This window comes from Hypanus sabinus, chromosome 5 (genome assembly GCF_030144855.1).
Source record: "Hypanus sabinus isolate sHypSab1 chromosome 5, sHypSab1.hap1, whole genome shotgun sequence".
Lineage (NCBI taxonomy): Eukaryota > Metazoa > Chordata > Chondrichthyes > Myliobatiformes > Dasyatidae > Hypanus > Hypanus sabinus.
This window is the reverse complement of record NC_082710.1, coordinates 78,673,497-78,693,604: the sequence shown is the minus strand read 5'-3', so window position 1 is coordinate 78,693,604 and position 20,108 is coordinate 78,673,497. Positions and strand designations below refer to the sequence as shown.

General features: G+C 41.6%; 1 protein-coding gene across 1 annotated transcript in view; it reads right to left on the bottom strand.

Moving 5' to 3' along the window:
- The window catches only part of LOC132394268 (zinc finger protein 420-like), a 74,780-nt gene that overhangs the window by 4,755 nt on the left and 49,917 nt on the right, over positions 1-20,108 (bottom strand). The window lies entirely within an intron of this gene.

Here is a 20,108-nt window from a genome sequence, read left to right as displayed (position 1 = left end):
AAATTCAAAGGTATTTTAAAAATGTGTCAGTCTCTGGAACAATGTAAGAATTGGGGTTCACACTGCATCTTCCAATCTCTCTTGCAGTGTAACAGTGTAAAACTTCTTTGAGATTCATTCTAGCAGTTGAATTTGTTGATTAAATCTGTTTTTCATTTTAATCGATACCACAGAGAAAATGTCACTGGTTACATTGAACTAATCTTCAGGTACTTTGCAGCAGAGCATCCATAGCAACAAGACCGGACCATTCAATCAAACACTATTCTGTGATAAACATGTAACTTTCCACGCATCTCTGTGTGGGAGTGTTTGAATGGTGTGTATTGTTGTTCCACAAAACTGATACCCAATAAGAATAACCATGATAGGTGGATGCTGCAACTATTTGGTTTCGCTTGAACAAATGGACCCGGACTCGGTAATTCCACCGAGACTCACTTTATCGTTAATTCAGAGAAGAAAATAGAGAGTTACAAGAAATGCTTTATATTGTGCACTACCTACACCATTGGTTCCAAGGTTGACATAGCCGGAGGTGGTAATGAGGATAAGCTCTCACTACCTATAAAGTGCTTCCACATGGCTTACGTCTCAAATAGCCTCTGTCAACCAAGTCCAGCTCCCGGCCTTCACGTGGCAGAACTGTTCCTACCAACGGGAGAAGGGGCAAAGGTGGGTCTCTGGCACCTCAAAACCAGATGCTTTGGGCAGGTGGGGCTTGTTAGTCCACCTAGGAGAAGGAAAACTCTGATTTTAAAACCTCCGCTGCCTTGTGGCCACACCCAATCATGGGAAAGGCTATGGGAGTAAACCCTGAGAAGAAATCCAGAGCCGGAGTCCCATAGGCAGTCAATAGGGAGGACTTCATCAATCTATTGTCCAGCAACTCCTGCAGCCAAACAGGCCACCATCTGTAACGATCTTCGTGCCAGTGGGTGCTGACCTCCAAGACCGAGAGAGTGGGACTGTCTCCGTGCTAAGGCTTTTTCACTATAATATCTTCCATGCACAGGTCCTTGTGTTGTGCATCTTCATCTTCTTTCTCTCTTCAAAAGTCCTATGGCAATGAGAGAGCAGCGAACCAACAGGTGGAGGTGACCACTGATTTGCAGTTGCAAACCTGCACGTAGGCGGCCCTTGGACAGATGGTTGTTCTCCTCTAAACCCAGGACAGTAGGGGAGTCTAGCAGCATCCAGGGTGACTGGGCAGCCCTTTTTAGGACAGTGCTGCCCACCCTGTGATCAGGGAGGGGCCTAGAAAAGGTGGACTAAACATCGCCTGCCCTAGAACATCTAGCCAGTTAACCGCGACTGATGGATGACCTAATCATTACAGTCAAAATCAAAATCAAAAGAAAAAGATTCTCCGTCTAGGAGCATGGAATATTCGCACCTTAATGGATAAGGAAAACACTGCAAGACCTGAAAGGAGAACAGCTCTCATTGGTAAAGAACTTGCTCACTACAACATTGACACGGCAGCGCTGAGTGAAACCAGGTTGCAGATGAGGGATCCATCACTGAGCTTGCCAGCTGCTACCACTTCTTCTGGAGAGGAAGGGCACAGAACGAAGACAGGATCCACGGAGTGGGCTTCGCCATAAGAAGTACCCTGATGAAACAGCTCCCCGACCTGCCTGTTGGCATCAGTGAAAGATTGATGAAGCTATGTCTGCCCCTCAGCCAAAATCGACATGCAACTATTATTAGTGCCTATGCTCCCACCCTGACCAGCCCAACTGAAACCATAGAGCAGTTATACACCGAACTTGACTCCATCCTGCGCTCAGTGCCGGCCAGTGATAAGCTGATCTTGCTGGGAGATTTTAATGCCTGAGTCGGCCAAGACCATGATCAGTGGAGTGGAGTGCTCAGCAGACACGGAGTCGGGAAGATGAACAGCAATGGCCTTCTGCTTCTCAGCAAATGTGAAGACTATGACCCCACTATCACAAACTCAGTGTTCAGAATGGCCAACAAATTCAAGGCAACATGGATGCACCCTAGATCCAAACAATGGCATCTGATCGATTATGTCATTGTCTGTCAACGTGACATCCGTAGTCATCACATGAGCTATGCGAGGAGCAGAGTGTTGGACGGACCACAGACTCCTCCACACCACCCTCAAGCTACACATCGTTCAATCTCACAAAAAGCGTCCAAAGGCAGTACGGCCACCCTTTAACACCTCCAAACTTCAGCACCCTCCGTGTCTACGCGAATTTCAAAATACTTTTAAACAGAAACTATCAACAAACCAACCACTCACAGGTAACTCAATCCAGAAATGGAGCCACTTCAAAAATGCTATAAATGAAACGGCAAAATCAACCCTAGGCCGCAGAAAGCGCACCCACGAAGATTGGTTCAATGTTTTTTGCCATTTGCAGCTGTGGAGGCCAGGTTGTTTGGTGTATCTAAAGCAGAGATTGATAGGTTCTTGATTGGACATGGCATCAAAGCTGATGGGGAAAAGGCCTGGAAATGGGTTTGTGCAGGAGAAAGAAAGGATCAGTCATAATTGAATGTTGGAGCAGACTTGATGGGCCAAATGGCCTAGTTCTACTCATATGTCTTATATTCTTATGGTCTTCTGTTAACAGAAAGGCAGTATCTGTTCAGAAAGGGTAAATCATGTTTTACTAATATGTTGCAGGTCTATGAAGAGGGAACTAACATTTATGATAACAATAAAAAGGTGATATCATTTACTTGGGCTTCAGAAGGATTTTGCGAAGGTACCCCAGAAGAGGTTAATATGCAAATTACAGGATGTAGGGATTCAGGGTATGGGATGCGAATGTCTGCAGAATTGGCTCAAAAACAGAAAGGAAAGAGTTATGGTGGGAGGATCATTTTCACACCCGCAAGATGTTAAAAGTGGGATTCCACAAGAATCAGTTTTGGGCTGCTGCTGTTTTTATTTACATTAATGATTTGGAGAAGCACAGAACTAATAAACTAGTGAAGTTTGCAAACAACACAAAATTAGAGAGATGGGCTAATAACATTAAGGCAGGAGAATTAATACTGGTAGATCTAAACAAAGTCCTGATGGGGGCAGATAAATGACTGGTGAAAACTAATGTAAATAAATGTAAAATATTACATATAGGAAGTAGAAATATTAGATATAAATATATAATGGGGGGTCTTGAGTAAGAAAGTGCATTATATGAGTAGGATTTGAGTCTCCTGGAAGACATCACTATCAATATCTAGGCAATGCACTGAAGCAATTAGGAAGGCTAATATAATATTGGGCTAAATAATGCTCTCAGAGGGGTTCAGAGCTAGAGACTTTTCCTTAAGCTGTTCCATGCACTTGTGAGGCCACAACTAGAGAACTGTGTACAATTCTGATCTCCATATTTCGTGAGGGATGTGAAGGCACTGGAAAGAAATCAGAAAAGGGTGACTACGGTACTCTCATTGCAGGACTGCAGGTGTGAGCTATGCAGAAAGACTGAGAGAACTAAATCTATTTGGCCTAAGTTGACATATAAGGAGAGGAGGTATGATAGAGGTGTTCAGAATCATTAAGGGTAGAGGTAAGTAGGATGTCAACTGCTACTTCAAAGTTAATCCATCATCAAGGAAACGTGGAGAATGGTTAAAGGGAGATTTCAGACTAACATCAAAAAGCAATTCTTTACAGAGTGATTTGACAGATACACAATGAACTCAACATTTTCACACAGAAGCATAGACCGACAGGCACAGAATAAACCCCACTCTCACATTGTATCGGAGACTGACAGGTACAGAATGAACTCCACACTCTCACACTGTAGCATAGACTGACAGGTACAGAATGAACTCCACACTCTCACACTGTAGCATAGACTGACAGGTACAGAATGAACCACACACTTTCAGAATCAGAATCAGGGTTATTTTCACCAGTATGTGACGAGAATTTTGGCATTTTGACTCACCTCTTCAGTTCGCCTGCCTATCGCCTCTATAGTGGGCTCTTTCTTATCTTTTCCCCATGGACCACCCCTCTCTCCAATCGGATTCCTTCTTCTTCAACCCTTAGCCTTTTCTAACTATTACCTCCCAGAGTCCCACTTCATCTAATTTTGCTATCCACCCACCTTCTTCCCTTACCTATCTTTCCCTATCACGTTCTAGCCTAGCTTCTTCCTCCAATTTCCTTCCCTTCCTTTGTAGTCCTGATGAAGGATGTCTCAAAATAGTCAACTATTTATTCCTCCAGATAGATGGTACCTGACCTGTTGAGTTCCTTAGGCATTTTGTGTGCCCCACTGATCATTTTGCTAGGAATGACCATTTTTGCCCGTCATTCATCTGTAACTTATGTTCAGTTTTCCATTCTTTCCTCTTATTATTATAGACTGCAGTGCTGGACAGATCCTGCAGTTCTGGTGTTCACAACATCAAATAAAGGGAAAAAATAATAATCCAATTCTGACTGCCACTTGATTACACCTGATCAGTGACCTTTCTTTGTAGGTCCACCTTCACCCAACTATAATGTAGCTTATTTTTCTTTTTCTGAGCTGTGGTGATTGTATTACACTCAGAGTATTGTTGATATCCTAAGTGCATATGCAGTCCATTGTATCATTCCTGTTATTGCACGATGAAAAAAGCGTTGGCATTAATTGAAACTCTTAATTTTATTTGGGTTAATTTAATGTTTTAATTTTACATGGAGATTTGATTGAGGTGTTTTATCCATTTTTATACGTTAATATAATACTAACCTACACACATTTTACTGTTGTTAACACAACGGCATGCCAGAAATGCTTAACTACACAAACAAGACACACAGGCAGGACCATACCACAAACACAACGCAGGCAGAATTCAATAGGACAGGTAACATCTATGGAGAGGAGCACATATGTGACTATTTGCATGGAGACCCTCACGAGGACTTTAACAGGCCAGGTTACTAGAATATTGTTTTCATTACACCGTGACTGTAACAGCCATGACCCACCAGACCCGGTCACCCCTGTGTTCTCTCTCTCTCTCTCCCCCTCTCCCTCTCTCTCCCCCTCTCTCGCTCTCCCTCCCTCCCTCTTTCTTCCTCTCTCTCTCTCCCCACCCCCGCCTGAGCAGTAAGTCACCTCAGAATTCCGCTCATAATAGCATGAAAGTTTACTGTAGAGTCGATGAGACTCAATACCTCGAAGGTATTGGTGAAAGCTCAACGTATCAACAGCTGTTTCCCTCTTTCCATGTAAAATTGATTCTTCCTCTGCTGTCATCACATACTGAGGGAGCTAGAAATATATCCTGTTAATGCGATGAACGTCGTTTATGTTAAAGGTGCAAATTAATACATAAGCTGTGCAGTGCTATTCAGATTAAGCGAAAGAATTAAATGGTAATATCATTTGCCGCCATTTTATAAGTGAAATAAAAATACATAAAAATGTTTCCAGTCTTCTGAGGGACCACGAAAATTAATACTTAAGATGAGTTACCTTGGTACCTGCCACCTGATGTTCAATCAAGAAACATGACTCTTTTTAATGGGTCTTTCCAGACAGCAGAGAAAACGTAGTCACACATATGAAATACGAGTTTTGCGAGTCATGTCACTGCTAACTACTTAGCAATGTAAGGCACAGCGACTGGATTTCGGATATTGACTCTGGTGATGTGGTTCAGAAGATTAGAATGTTGAAGAGGACTGCAGAGTTGATAGGAATTTGTGTGTCAGAGGAACAGAGAGGAACTTCTGTGGACATGATAGATACATCCTGATGATATGTTGCCTCCCTGTTGCCAAGATCAAGGATGTCTCCGATCTGTGCCATGCGAGTCTCAGGGCCAGGGTGAGCAGCCAGAAACCCTGTTACAAATTGCCACCAATGACATAGGCACAGATGGTGAAGAGGAACTGACCAGTGATTTTTGAGAGCGTTGTAATTTAGGAAACTGGATTTCCAAGGTGTACATCTCTGAACAGCTGCCTGTGCCATGCACCAGTTACACTAAGAATAGGAGGATTTGGCAGATGAGCAAATAGTGCATGGGGCAGGGGTTCGGATTTCTGGATCATTAAGATCTCTTCTGGGGACAATATGGCCTGTACAAAAGGGGCAGGTAACACCTGAACGCGAATAGGCTCAATTACCCTTGTGGGCCGGTTGCCCAGAGTTGTACCGGTGGGTTTACACCAATTTGGCATGAAGATTAGAGCCAGAGTGATAGTGCTGAAGATGAGACAGTGCAGTTACAAACAGATACTGCTAGGAAGCAGAGGCAGACGATAGGGCAAAACTGCAGTCACCAGGATGAGTTACAATGCAAAAGGTGAAGATCCTGAGAGGCATGATTTATGAGCATTTGGAGAGACAAAATCTGATTAGGGATAGTCAGCATGGCTTTGACAAGGGTAGGTTGTGCATTACAAACCTGATTGAATTCCTTGAGAATGTAACAATACACTGATGAAGGTAGAGCAGTGGATGTAATACATAAGGATTTCAGTAAGGCATTTGATGAGGTTCCCTATGCAAGACTCCTTCAGAAAGTAAGGAGGCATGAGATCCAAGGAGACCTTTCTTTGCAGGTCCAGAGTTCGCTTGCCCACAGAAGGCAAAGGATGGATGCACATGGTTTGTATTCTGCCTGGAGGTCAGTGAGCAGTATCTTCTGCAGGGATCTGTTCTGGGACCACTCCTCTTTGTTATTTTTTTTTAATAAATGACTTGGATGATGAAGTAGAAGGGTGGATTTGTAAGTTTGTTGATGACACAAAGTTTGGGGGTGTTGTGGATAATCTGAAGGATTGTCAGAGGTTATAGAAGGACATCGATAGGATGCAGCAAATGGCTGATGAGTGGCAAATGGACTTCAACCCATATAATTGAGAAGTGGGTCATCTTGGTAGGTCCAATTTGAAGAAAGAATATAATATACTGTGGCATGCAAAAGTTTGGGCACCCCGGTCAAAATTTCTATTACTGTGAATAGTTAAGTCACTAGAAGAGCAACTGATCTCCAAAAGTCATAAAGTTAAAGATGAAATATTCTTTTCAATATTTTAAGCAAGATTAGTGTATTATATTTGTTTTGTTCGATTTTAAAGTGAAAATAAGGAAAGGAGCACCATGCAAATGTTTGGGCACCCCAAGAGATTTGAGCTCTCAGATAACTTTTACCAAGGTCTCAGACCTTAATTAGCTTGTTAGGGCTATGGCTTGTTCACAGTCATCATTAGGAAAGGCCAGGCGATTCAAATTTCAAAGCTTTATAATAATACCCTAACTCCTCAAACCTTGTCCCAACAACCAGCAGCCATGGGCTCCTCTGAGCAGCTGCCTAGCACTCTGAAAATTAAAATAAATTATGCCCACAAAGCAGGAGAAGGCTATAAGAAGGCAAAGCGTTTTCAGGTAGCCGTTTCCACAGTTTGTAATGTAATTAAGAAATGGCACTTAACAGTTAATGGAGGTCAAGTTGAGGTCTGGAAGACCAAGAAAACTTTCCAAGAGAACTGCTTGTAGGATTGCTAGAGAGGCAAATCAAAATTCCCATTTGACTGCAAAAGACTTATAGGAAGATTTAGCAGACTCTGGAGTGGTGGTGCACTGTTCGCAGTTCTACTGTGCAGTGACACCTGTACAAATATGATCTTCATGGAGGAGTCATCAGAAGAAAACCCTTCCTGTGTCCTCACCACACAATTCAGCATCAGAAGTTTCCAAAGGAACACTTAAACAAGCCTGACGCATTTTGGAAACAAGTCCTGTGGACTGATGAAGTTCAAATAGAAATTTTTGGCCACAATGAGCAAAGGTATGTTTGGAGAAAAAAGGGTACAGAATTTCATGAAAAGAACACCTCTCCAGCTGTTAAGCACGGGGTTGGATAGATCATGCTTTCGGCTTGTGTTGCAATCAGTGGCATGGGAAACATTTCACTGTTGGAGGGAAGAATGAATTCAATTAAATACCAGCAAATTCCAGAAGCAAACATCACACCTTCTGTAAAAAAGCTGAAAATGAAAAACGGATGGCTTCTACAACAGGATAATGATCCTAAACACACCTCAAAATCCACAATGAACTACCTCAATAGACACAAGCTGAAGGTTTTGCTATGGCCCTCACAGTCCCCTGACCTAAACATCATTGAAAATCTGTGGATAGACCTCAAAAGAGAGTGCATGCAAGACGGCCCAAGAATCTCACAGAACTACAAGCCCTTTTCAAGGAAGAATAGGTGAGAATCCCACAAACAAGAAGTGAAAGACTCTTAGCTGGCTACAGAAAGCATTTACAAGCTATGATACTTAACAAAAGGGGGGGTTACTAAGTACTGACCATGCAGGGTGCCCAAACTTTTGCTTCAGGCCCATTTCCTTTATTGTTATTTTTAAACTGTAAAAGATGGAAATAAAAAAAGTAATCTTGCTTAAAATATTAAAGAAATGTGTCATCTTAACTATATGCCTTTTGGAAATCAGGTCATCTTTTACTCGCTTAGCTATTCACAGTAACAGAAATTTTGAGCGGGGCGGCCAAACCTTTGCATACTACTGTAAACTGTAAGACTCTTGGCAGTGTGGAGGATCTAAGACATCTTGTGGTCCCTGTTGATAGGACTCTCAAATCTGCTGTGGAGTTTGACAGTGTTGATAAAAGGCATATGGTGTGTTAAAAGCCGTGAGGTAATGATACTGCTCTAGTAGACCTTGGTCAGACGCCACTTGGACTATTGTGCTCAGTTCAGTTCACCTCACTACAGGAAGGATGTGGATCCTATAGAGAGAATGCAGAGGAGATTTACAAGGATATTGCCTGGATCGGAGGGTGTACCTTATGCGAATAGATTGAGTGTACTTGGCCTTTTCTTCTTGGAGCAATTGATGATGAGAGGTGACCTGATAGAGGTATATAAGATGATGAGGGGCATTAATCGTGTGGTTGGCCAGAGGCTTTTTCCCAAGGCTGAAATGGCTGACACGGTGGGGGCACAGTTTTAAGGTGCTTGGTATGAGGTACCGAGAGAATGTCAGGGGTAAGTTTTTCACACAGAGAGTAGTGGGTGTGTGAAATGCACTGCCAGAGGCATTGGTGGAAGCAGATACAATAAGGTCTTTTAAGACTCTCTTAGTTAGGTACATGGAGCTTAGAAAAATAAAGGGCTCTGTGCTAGGGAAATGCTAGACTGCCTCAAGAGCAGGTTGCATGGTCGGCACAAGATTGTGCACCAAAGAGCCAGTAATGTGCTGTAAAGTTGTATGATCTATGTTATTTTGTGAGACTTTGTTTTCCTTGGTGCATAGGAAAGTAAGAGTGATGTTTGAGTCATAAAGGTCATAGATGGATGAATAAAGGGAAACTTTTCCATTTAAATCTGGAGGTTTTACATTTATGCGGAAGTGAGGCAATGCTTGTGGAGACTCTAAGCAAGGCCGGGGGTACATAACAAATGTTGGAATATGAAGAACCACAGAGGGCCAGAGGGACCCTGGAAAACATGAAGACAGGTCTCTGAAGATAGGGTGTTACGAACCCCATAACTGGGTTACTTACCAGCAAAGATAGAGGTGTCCATTGCAGTCTGATGATACTATTTTTAACAGTATTTATTAGCAAAAATACACAAAAATAATATCAATGCAAATATACAGATAATATACATCGTCAATACTAAACCTAAAAGTGGGGGTATAATAATAATCAATAAGAAATAAGCTGTATCATTGTCTAGGGGATAATGAATTGTCTGATGGAAATCTAAAGTTCATTTCAGTTCATACAGGCTGCCGTCGTTTGTTTGTTGCTGTGTTGCAATTGTTGGAGAGAAAGAGAGATAGAAGAATGGGAACAGTTTTGCCAACCTTCCTTTATGATTTCGATCCATCGGTGTCTCGTTGTTGTGGCCATTCAAGTGTGACCTCTCCTTTAGCTAAACCATTCTTCCATGATGAGCTCGCCACCCAGGCAAGGGAGGACACACACAAGCTCTCACTGGCTTCGCTATAAAACGCTGTCATTGGATTTCTAGCGTTTCTCCTGGTGTGTCTGAGGGGTGTTCCCCAGACCCCTCTTTTATCCTCATTCATGGGGTCTCAGATGTCAATCAGGTTAGGATGATGCAATCCCTCAACCAGACCACTCTGGTTGTCCCCTGAGGGGTTTCAATGAATAGTACAGTACTCAATACACAATTCCTTCTCCAAGATGCAATGGCAGTAATCAGTGGTTCCGTTCCACTTTGTTAGGAGACATTCCACCTTGTTATGTATTCTGCGTCTCTCTCTCTCATTTCCTGACATGCTGTGTATCTCTCTCATTTCCTGGGTCTCAGACCCGAAATAATAGCGATCTTGCGATTCTCAAAAAGGAGGGGGGGGGGTGACTTTGTACCCTTCAGCCCCTCAGAGTTGCTCCACATTTGTAATAAGGGGCTTAGTTTATCTGGCCATTTAACATATGGATGGAGGCCTGCCTTTGTCAGGTGAAGGTACTGAATGCCCGAACAGGGAGATTTGCTGGATCAGTAGAAACACAAGTGGAGCCACACCTTAAGTGCTGTGCACAGTCTTGATCATTGCACCACAGGGACACACCAATACACCAACATTAAAATTAGCAGGAGGAATCTCACTCTGCTGCAGATACAGCAGGATCTTTTAAGACACTGTTAAATAGGCACATGGAGCTTAGGAAAATAGAGAGCTATGTGGTAAGGAAATTCTAGGCAGTTTATGGAGTAGGTTACATGGTGAGCACAATATTGTGGGCCGAATGGCATGCAATGTTCTGTATATTTCTATGTTTATATGTTAGCCACACTTCTCCATTCAATATTCAACATGAATTTATTAGAACCCCAAATCAATATCCCCATGTCCCCTTTATATGTCAAGTACCCACTAACTCGTTGGAATGATATTCAAATCTGCACTCCCTTACGGGAAAAAAAACTGCAAAGTCACAGGAATGATTAAAAAATCACCCTAAGTGCACTCACCACAGGGTTTAATGACAAAATGTATCACAATATCATAAGACCAATTCTATATGATAGACTACTGGCCTTACAATCAACCACCTAAAGATTTGTAACTTACAATTAACGTTCTCTGCAACAGTTATGCTTTATTCTGAATACTGTTATTGCTTCAACTTGTAGTACCACAATACACGGAATTATTTTTTGACCCAGTATGTTAATGCACCGACAAGAGGAGGAGCCTGTTTAGATTCGATATTCTGTGAAATTCAGGATAGTATTTTGAGTAAGGTTGTTGTTGAGCCTTGAGGAACAAGTGATTATAACATTGTTAGTCTCGAACCATTTTGAAGGAGTATCTCACTGAAAAACCAAAGCCATTAAATTGAATTTCAGAAAGACAAAGTTTGTGCAGATATGGCAAATACTTCAGAAAGTAAACCGGATGGGAATGCTTGACGTTGAGTCATTGAAGGAACAATGGGTCGATTTAAAGAGGTAATGCATGCAGTGCAACAAAATGTTCATATGCAAGGTCAGAAGAAGCAATAAAAGCAATAGATTAACTCTGTGGATGAATTAAAGATTGACATAAAATCACTGCAGAGAAGACAGCTATATAAGGAATACAAAAAATAGTAATGATGTTAACCATAGAGCATATGAAAATACAAGAGCTTTTGTCAAGAGAGAAAGTTGGATTGCCAAAAGGCAGATTGAGAAAAGTATTGCTGATAATGCTGAGATTGATGCCAAGATTTTTTAATACGCTTTAGTAGTGTAAGGACCGTCAAAAAGGAAGTTAAGTCTATTACAGATAATAGTGGGATGTTCATTGATGCAGAGAAGAACATAGCAGATACTGTTAACTCATATTTTGCTACAGTATTCACCTGCAAAGTTGTAACAATATGCCAGTAAGTCAAAATAAAAATAAGGTTGTTTTAAGTGACTTGGAGATTCAGAAAATAAGATCCTGCTTCAGCTGAAAAGACTGGAAGTTAATAAATATCTAGGGTGAGACAACCTATATCCTGGGATATTTAAAGAAGTCTGTGATTAAAAATTCAAACCCCTAACAGGTATATATATATATTTTTTTAATTTAGCGAAGACTAGTGAAATGACTAGCGAGTGGAAATGGGCTGATGTTGTCCCGCTATATAAGAAGGGTGACCGCATTGACTCTGCTAACTGTAGACCATTAAACATAATGTGTATAGTAGGTAAGATAATAAAAGACTAACAAGGAATTAGTTGGAAAAGCAGCTGATAAGAAAAAGCATATTAGCTGAAAGCCAGAATGGGGAAAGAAATCATGTTTTATTAACATGCTGCTGTTCTTTAGAGAGGTGAAAAAAGTTTCTGTTAACTATTAATAGAGTGGTTGATATCATTTACTTGGACTTTGCGAAGGCTTGTGACAAGGTGCCCCATGCCAGATTAATAATCAAGTTGTGCGAATGGGTGCAGAAAATGCTCAAAAACAGGAAAAAAAAGTTATGGTGTGTGAATCATTTTCAAACCCCAAAGATGTCAAAAGTGGGGTTACAAAGGGATCAGTTTTGGAGCCACTTCTGGTTTTTAAAAAATTTAAATTAGCGATTTAGATAAAAGCACTTAACAAATAAACTAATTCAGTTTGCAGATGACACAAAATTAGGGGGACCGGCTGCTAACATTCAAGCAACCGAAGCAATAGTTAGATCTAAACAAAATATTGATGTGGACAGATAAATGGTAGATGAAATTCAATGTAAAAATGTAAAATATTACACATAGGATGTAGAAATATTAGATATAAATATACAATGAGGGTCTTGAGGTAGAACGTGCACTGTATGAGAAGGATTCGGGCATTTTGGTGGACTCATCACTATGAACATCTAGACAATGCACAGAAGTGATTAGAAAGGTTAATAAGACGTTCGGCTTTATAATGTGCTCAGTGTTTTTCATTCCTCTTAAGCTGTATAATGCGCTTGTGAGGCCACACCTTCAGTACTGTGTACAGTTTTGAACTTCATATTTTGTGCGGTAGGGGAAGGCAAATGAGAGAGTTCAGGAAGGGTGACGAGACTCATTCCAAGACTGCAGGGTACGAGCTATAAAGAAAGATTGAAAGAATTAAATCGTTTTAGCCTAATTTTGCCTATAATGAGAGATGACAAAAGTATTCAAGATTTCATGTAAAAATAAGGTGATACCAGCTGCGACTTCAAAATTAATCCATCAACAAGGACACTGGTTGAAGAGAGATTTCAGACTAACATCAGGAAGCATTTCTTTACACAATGAGTTGTGAACACATGGAACAAATTACCTTGTTGTGCAGTTGAGAGTAATACCTTAGAGACTTTCAAATCTAAACTCAACAGTTATTTCCTGTGTTACTGAACGATTCGTAATCCATTTTTCACTCTGCCGAGAATTATCAAAATGAATCCAATAGTGTACGTTAATAATCAGATGCATACATGACCTAGTCAGCTCCATTTTGGGTGATAGCCTACAAAGTACCCAGGACATCTTCAGGAAGCAGAGTCTCAGAAAGGCAGCGTCAATTATTAAAGACCTCCAGCTCCCAGAGCATGCCCTTTTGTCACTGTTACCATCAGGTAGGCGATACAGAAGCCTGAAGGCATACACTCAGCGATTCAGGAACAGATTCTTCCCACTGCCATAATATTCCTAAATGGACTTTGAAGCTTTGGCCACTACCTCACTTTTTTTAATATACATTATTTCTGTTTTTGCACATATTTTTAAAATAATCTATTCAATGCACATGATTGATTTACTTGTTTATTTATTATGTCTTACTTCATTTATTGTTTTTTACTCTCTTTCTCTGCTAGATTATGTACTGCATTGAACTGCTGCTGCTGCTAAGTTAACAAATTTCACTTCACATGCTGGTGATCATAAAACCTGATTCTGAATCTCATTCTGATTCTGTGAACAGTCAAAATGAATCCAACCGTGTACATTAGTAATCAGATGTGTGCATGTGCTGAGAACAATTGTACTGAATCCAATTGTGTACATTAGTAATCAGATATATGTATGGACATCACAGGCCGGCGGCCCCGTTTTAGACTCAGTGACTTCTGACATACTATTGCAACATAACTAGTATCATTCAAACTGGAAATGTGTAAAATGAATTTACATATCAGCTACACATGGCAAAATACAGTTCTGCAAAATGTAGTTGGAACAAAACATGTAGATAATTGTATATGATGATTCAATGCCTGAGTTGTGGAAATAAAATGTAAAAGATGTATAAACCCTACACTTTCACTCTGTACCAGAGACTGTCAGGTACACAACGTACCCCACACTCTCACACTGTACCAGAGACTGACAAGTACAGACTGAACCCCACACTCTCACACTATACAGACTGAACCCTACACTCTCACACTATACAGACTGAATCCCACACCCACATATGGTACCACAGATTGACAGGTGCAGAATAAAACCAACTGTCTCACACTACATCATAAACTGACGTGTAAATAATAAATCCTACAATCTCACACTGTATCAGAGACTGACAGGTACAGAGTAAATCCCACACTCTCACACTGTATCAGAGACTGACAGGTACAGAATAAACCCTACACTCTGACCCTGTACCACAAACTAGGAGATACAAGAGGACTATCACAATCCTACATTCTACGCATGTTTCTCTGGCTGTCTCTCTGCCCACCTGTCTACCTATCTGTCTGTCAGTCTGCAGATCTCTGGCTCTCTCTCATTCATCTAAAATTGTATCTCACACTTGTCCTTTCCTCGTTCACTTCCCACCATCTTGCATCTACTTATCTCCCAATTTTGAGTACAATTTTTGTTATTTAACCGGTCTGCCCATTCCTTTGCAGATTAAAATATTTCATCTCAGCTTTCTTTTGACAGATTTGAGATGCTCATAAAAGACAATTACATCAGCAATATCACTGTGCTGCCTTTATGGCAGTTATTTAGTTTATAATATTTTCGCTTAGTAATTCGTTTGTTAGCATTCTAGTTAAAGTTAGGATTGTTTAAAGTTGTCTGTGAGAGATTACGGCACGCGATGACGTCACACCCGGTTTCGCTGCGTTTTGTGGGAAAATACTGGTTTGGAGAAACGGAAAGGTGGGGGTCAATACATGTGCGAGCGCAAGCAGCGCCAGCAAAGTTTTCTCTCTGCGCACCAGAAACATTGTGAAAGCAACGCTGTGAGTTATGAGATAATTGATATGTTGAATTAAAATGTTAACACCAATCCTGTTAAAAGTAATGACGGCCGATAATGTTTATGTTTTCGTTAGTTAAAGAGTTGCGGATAGTTTGCGTTGAAGTGTATTTAAAGCAGTCAATGGCGTAGGTAGATTCTGACTGTATGCTTCACTTTAATGTAATGTAGTTGTTGTAGTTTTACTTTTGCAAGTATTTACGATGTAATTGTAATATCAAGAAGAAAACAAATGCTGTACAAATCTTGTATTGTTTTGTCAACAGTTTTCACCATACGTCAATGTGGAAGAGTGAACAGTAAACGGTTAATCTTACTGTGATCCTGTCGTTATTGACAAAGGTTTAACTCGGTGTTCAGCTCGTCGTTCCGTTACACCCAAGCGAGAACATTACAATCACACACAAAATACTGGAGCAACTCCACAGAATTCCTTGTTGTGCCTTCGTTTTCCAGTATCTGCAGATTTTCTCCTGATTCTACATCAGCAACGATGCCATTTGGCCATTTCCATCCATGCTTTGTTCTCCATATGTTATAGAACCATAGAACACTACAGCACAGTACAGGCCCTTCAGCCCTCCATGTTGTGCCAACCCATATAACCCGTAAAAAAAGTACTAAACTCACACTACCCCATAACCCTCCATTTTTCTTTCATCCATGTGCCTGTCCAAGAGGCTCTTAAATACCCCTAATGTTTTAGCCTCCACCACCATTGCTGGCAAGTCATTCCAGGCACTCACAACCCTCTGTGTGAAAAACTTACCCCTGATGTCTCCCCTGAACTTCCTTCCCTTAATTTTGTACACATGCCCTCTGGTGTTTGCTACTGGTGCCCTGGGAAACAGGTACTGACTATCCACCCAATCTATGCCTCTCATAATCTTGTAGACCTCTATCAATTCCCCTCTCATTCTTCTACACTCCAAAGAGAAAAGTCTCTGCTAACCTTGCTTCATATAACTTGTTCTCCAAACCAGGCAACATCCTGGTAAATCTCCTCTGCAACCTCTCCATAGCTTCCACATCCTTCCTATAATGAGGTGACCAGAATTGAACACAATACTCTAAGTGCGGTCTCACTGGAGATTTGTAGAGTTGTCCATGAGTAGACTGTCCTTCTCCAAATGCTCGTAGATCTCTGTATGCTTTCTCCATTTTATCCCTATTCGGATCTACGTGTGTACGTGTCTGCATGTGTTTGTGTGTCTGTCTGTCTGTGTGCGTGTTTGTGTGTGTTTGTGTCTGTCTGCGTGTGTGCATTTGTGTCTGCATGTTTGTGTGTGTGTCTGTGCGTACGTGTGTGCGTGTGTGTTTGTTTGTCTGCCTGTCTGCGGCCAGGAAGGAGTTCAAGGGCTGAAGGATGGTTCAAAATGGGAAACTGCAGGGATAGAAAGTAGGGGTTGGTCAGTGTTGCTGGTCTTTGTTTAAAGATGAATAATTAGTCAAGAATAAATGAAATCTGTAAATGTAGCTGCTCCGGGACTAAGCTCAGTCTTTGTGATTACAGTTACTGGCCTCATTTCCACCAGAGACACGACTGAGGTAATGACCATGAATTTTGCCGTATGTGTGTTCAATTGGCTCAATATTTACATGAGAGACCATGGTGTTGAATTAAAGTGTTTGTTCTAGCAACAGTAAGTGAGAAAGTTAGTGAGGTGTATAACTGTATATCTGGAGACTGATCCTCTGCATAAATTAGTGTTGTTGTGAAGCATCAACTCAGTGTCTGCCAGAGCTCAGGAGGAACAAAAATAGCAGATTCTCACTGAAGGGTAGCTCAGAAGAGTAAGGAAAGGCAGTAGTAATAGGGGACTCGATAGTTAAGGGGTCAGATAGGTGATTCTGTGGACGCAGTCAGGAGACCCAGATGGTAGTTTGCCTCCCTGTTGCCAGGGTCCAGGATGTTTCTGATCGCATCCAAGATATCCTGAAGTGGGAGGGTGAGAAGCCACAGGTCGTGATACATATAGGTACCAATGACATAAGTAGGAAAAGGGAAGAGGTCCTGAAAGGAGAATATAGGGAGTTAGGAAGGCAGTTAAGAAGAATTACTGCAAAGGTAGTAATCTTGGGATTATTGCCTGTGCCACGCGACAGTGAGAGTAGGAATGGAATGAGGTGGAGGATAAATGCGTGGCTGAGGGATTGGAGCAGGGGGCAGGGATTCAAGTTTCTGGATCATTGGGGCCTCTTTTGGAGCAGGTGTGACCTGTACAAAAAAGAAGGGTTACACTTGAATCCTAGGGGGTCCAATATCCTGGCAGGAAGGTTTAATAGAACTGTTAGGGAGGGTTTAAACTAATTTGGCAGGGGGATGGGAACCGGAATGACGGAGCGGAGGAGAGGGAAAACAGAAATAGATCTAAGTTAGTGAGCAGTAAAGACAGGCAGGTGATGGAGCAAATTTGCAGCCATTGGGATGAGTTGCAGTGCAATCAATGCAAAAAGTACCAAATACTGGACTGAAGGTGTTATACTTAAATGCACACAGCATAAGGATTAAGGTGGATGATCTTGTTGTACAGTTACAGATTGGCAGGTATGATATTGCGGCCATCACTGAGATGTGGCTAAAGGATGCATGTCTCTGGGAGCTGAACGTCCAAGAATACATAGTGTATCGGAAGAATAGGCAGGTAGGTGAAGGGGGTGGCGTGGCTTTAATGGTAAGCAATGATATTAAATAATTAGAAAGAGTTGACATAGGATTGGAAGGTACAGAAACTTTATGGGTTGAGCTAAGAAATCGCATGGGTAAAAGGACCCTGATGGCAGTTATCTACGGGCCTCCAAACAGCTGCAGTGATGTGGACTACAAATTACAACAGAAAATAGAAAAGGCTTGCCAGAAGGGCAGTAGGGGATGTCAACATGCGAGTGGATTAGGAAAATCAGGTCAGTACTGGATCTCAAGAGAGAGAATTTGTAGAATGTCTATGAGATGGCTTTTTAGGACAGCTTGTTGTTGAGCCCACTAGGGGATCGGCTGTACTGGATTGGGTATTGTGTAATGAACCAGAGGTGATTAGAGAGATGGAAGTGAAGGAACCCTTAGCAGGCAGTGATCACAACATGATTGAGTTCACTGTGAAATTTGAGAAAGAGAAGCCGAAATCTGATGTGTTGGTATTTCAGTGGAGTAAAGGAAATTACAGTGGTATGAGAGAGGAACTGCCAAGGTTGACTGGAAAGGGACACTAGCGGGAAGGACGCCAGAGCAGTAGTGGCTGGAGTTTATGCGAGAAGTGAGGAAGGTGCAAGACAGATATATTCCAAAGAAGAAGAAATTTTCGAATGGAAAAAGGATGCAACCTTGGCTGACAAGAGAAGTCAAAGCCAAGGTAAAAGCAAAAGTAGAGGGCATACAAGGAAGCAAAAATTAGTGGGAAGACAAAGGATTGGGAAGTTTTTAAGAACTTACAAAAGGAAACTAGGAAAGTCATTAAGAGGGAAAAGATGAACTATAAAAGGAAGCTAGCAAATAATATCAAAGAGGATACTAAAAGCTTTTTCAAGTATATAAAGAGTAAAAGACAGGTGAGAGTGGATAGAGGACTGATAGAAAATGATGCTGGAGAAATTGTAATGGGAGATAAGGAGATGGCGGAGGAACTAAATGAGTATTTTGCATCAGTCTTCACTGAGGAAGACATCAACAATATACCGGACATTCAAGGGTGTTGTGGAAGAGAAATATGAGCAGTCACAATTACTCAGGAAACTGAATAGTCTAAGGTAGATAAATCTCCTGGACCAGATGGAATGCACCCTCATGCTCTGAAGGGAGTAGCAGTGGAGATTGTGGAGGCATTAGCAATGATCTTTCAAAAGTCGATAGATTCTGACCTGCTTCGGGAGGACTGGAAGATTGCAAATGTCACTCTGCTATTTAAGAAGGGGACACGGAAGCAAAAAAAGAAATTATAGACCTGTTAGCTTGACATTGGTGGTTGGGAAGTCGTTGGAGTCGATTGTCAAGGATGAGGTTAAGAAGGCTTATGAAAAGATAGGCAGAACTCAGCACGGTTCCTTAAAGGAAAATCCTGCCTGACAAACCTAAAGCAATTTCTTGAGGAAATTACAAGTAGGCTAGACAAGGGAGATGCAGTGGATGTTGTGTATTTGGATTTTCAGAAGGCCTTTGACAAGGTGCTGTACATGAGGCTGCTAAACAAGATAAGAGCCCATGGACTTACGGGAAAGTTACATACATGGATAGAGCATTGGTTGATTGGCAGGAAACAGAGAGTGGGAATAAAGGGATCCCATTCTGGTTGGCTGCTGGTTACCAGTGGTGTTCCACAGGGGTTCGTGTTGGGGCCGCTTCTTTTTACGTTGTATATCAATGATTTGGATTATGGAATAGATGACTTTGTGGCTAAGCTTGCTGATGATACAAAGATAGGTGGAGGGCCAGTAGTGCTGAGGAAACAGTCTGCAGAGAGACTTGGATAGATTGGGAGAATGGGCAAAGAAAGTGGCAAATGAATTACAAAGCTGGAACGTGTACGGTCAATGTACTTTGGTAGAAGAAATAAATGGGCTATTACTTAAATGGGAAGAGAATTCAAAGTTCTGAGATGCAACGGGACTTGGGAGTCCTCGTGCAGGATACCCTTAAGGTTAACCTCCAGGTTGAGTCAGTGGTGAAGAAGGCGAATGCAATGTTGGCATTCACTTCTAGAGGAATAGAGCATAGGAGCAGGGATGTTGAGGCTCTATAAGGCACTGGTCAGACCTCACTTGGAATACAGTTTTCGGCTTCTTATTCAAGAAAGGATGTGCTGACATTGGAGAGGGTTCAGAGAACATTCACTAGAATGATTCCCGGAATGAAAGGGTTAACATATAAGGAACGTTCGACCGCTCTTGGACTGTACTCCTT